This window comes from Lactuca virosa, chromosome 3 (assembly GCF_052849685.1).
Source record: "Lactuca virosa cultivar CGN04683 chromosome 3, Lactuca_virosa_CGN04683_v6, whole genome shotgun sequence".
Classification (NCBI taxonomy): Eukaryota; Viridiplantae; Streptophyta; class Magnoliopsida; order Asterales; family Asteraceae; genus Lactuca; species Lactuca virosa.
In genome coordinates, this window is record NC_136428.1 from 8055995 (window position 1) to 8058241 (window position 2247).

The following is a 2247-nucleotide window of genomic DNA, read 5'->3' on the forward strand; positions in this document are numbered from 1 at the left end:
GAGGCATACTAGCGATTTGACTGACCATATTCTTATACATATAATATTAAACCTTTAATTATAATATATATATAAGGTGTGTTTTAAAACTTTTTAAAACTTCAAGGGTTTATATAAATTTCGAAATTTAAGCTGTTAAATTCAAATTTAAATAAACCAATTCACTAGATTTAATATTTATCTATTAATTAACTATTAATCAAATTATTAAATCTTGTAAGGATTATCTAATTAAATTAATCAATTAATTTAATCCTAATCCTTATCCCTCTAATTTCGAAAAATAGGGTAAGGATAATTATCCAATTAATCTAATTAAGTAACAATTATCCAAAAAACAAGAAACCCTAGTTATCCTCTAGCATATTTCGAAATTTACAAGGGAGGAGGCTAGGGTTTTCAAAACCCTAACCCTAATTTCGATTAGGGTTCTTTGGAGGCTAGGGTTTTCGAAAAAACCCTTTGATCCAAAACCCTAGAAATCGAAAATTTGGCCTTTAGGGTTTAATAGCTATAAACCCTAATTTGCAATTCAACAATTGTAGCAATTCAATTTAAAACAACAATGGCTCTGATACCACTGAAGGGTTTTAGGTAAAACAAATAAACTAGAAAAACAATTCCTAAGTTCACATGCAACCTACTTTGGATCTATGTTTTAACTATTGAACATACAACTTTGAATTGCAATACAAGAACCCTAGAGGAGAGAGGCTATTATCGAAAATAGTAAACTAGGGTTTAGGGTTTACATACCTTTCAATTGTTATAGCAAACAATTGATATTCCCTTGATCTTGATCTTGATCTTCTTGGAAGCTTTAGCACCACAAGTGTAATGCCTCTAATGGAGTCACACCCAAACTAGCAAGAAGGAAAGTAGAAGAGAGAGAGAGGAGAGGGAGTATGCAAAATCTCGGCCTTAGGGTTTCTTCAAAAGAAAGAGTGACCAAAAACATGAACCAGGAGGCTCCTTATATAGCTGAGGGATCTAGGGTTTAAGGGAAACCTTAGTTATCCTTTGCTTAGGGCCTAAGCAAACCCAAGGGCCTTATCCAAGCCCCTATGGACGAAATTATTAGGGTTTCCCCTAAAGATTTCGTCCACCCTCTTCCAAGGGGGTTCTAGAGCCTTCCACTCAACTATTAGATAATTGCAAACTAGTCCCTACACCTTATAATTAATTCTTTTAACCCCAAAATCAATTCTGATTAATTTCTGGCTAACAATTAATTAAACATAATGATTTCTAATTAATATATTAATCCATTAACATATTAATAAATCATTTATATATATATATATATATATTAATTTATTAATCTTATAAATTAATATCTCTCCTTTCATAATTTCCTTGTCCAGTTGCTAGGTTGAGGGCAACCCAAAAGGACTGTGCTGCTGTCAATTCAAGTACATACCAATTATAGTTATGGGCTTAGACACCTAATCCAACATCCCTATCCTTAATCAAATAAGAACATTCAAAGAGATTCTCATCACAATCATTAACATTAGTTTCCTTCCAACCACTCTAACACAGGCACAACCGTTGACATCCTCAATGATCATCTACAAAGAGATACATTAATTGTCCTTTGACCCAATGAATAAATCACTCCCAAACTCTACCCATATGGTAAAGTATTACTTAGTCCTAGTCCTTTACCCCATCCAATCATACCCTCGATTCTCCTTGCAGCGTCTAAACTTGAGTCCCACCTAATTCTGGTCTCAAGGTCTCAAGAATGTCCTTCAAACATCATCTCAACTAAAAACATCCTTCAAAGACAACCGAAACAATCACACCAAAATCTTATGACTACCAAACAAACTAAGTAAACACATAGCCCGCAACACTAAGTCTTCTGTCCTCGGTGGTCGTCTGCTTCTTCTCCTCCCTTGGTGTATCACTTGAATACGCTGAAAATCCCGTGTACCTATTGTATTTGCCTTATGGTCTTCCTATCCAAGTAAAAAATCAAGCTTCTCCTCTTATTCCCGCCCCAAAACTCAACCCCAAAACAGGAACAACTAATTTAAAAATCATGAACAAAATTGAAATTCTTGAAATAGATCTTTTCGAAACATATACAAATTTTCGAAACTAGTTTGAAAATTCAAACCACTTATGCTAAAAAACCAATTTTTAAACTTATTATTTGTCAAAAAAAATTGTAATTTAAAAAAATAGTGTGGTTATTTTTCAAATTTCAAACAAAAAATGGTCATTTATGTAAAAACAACT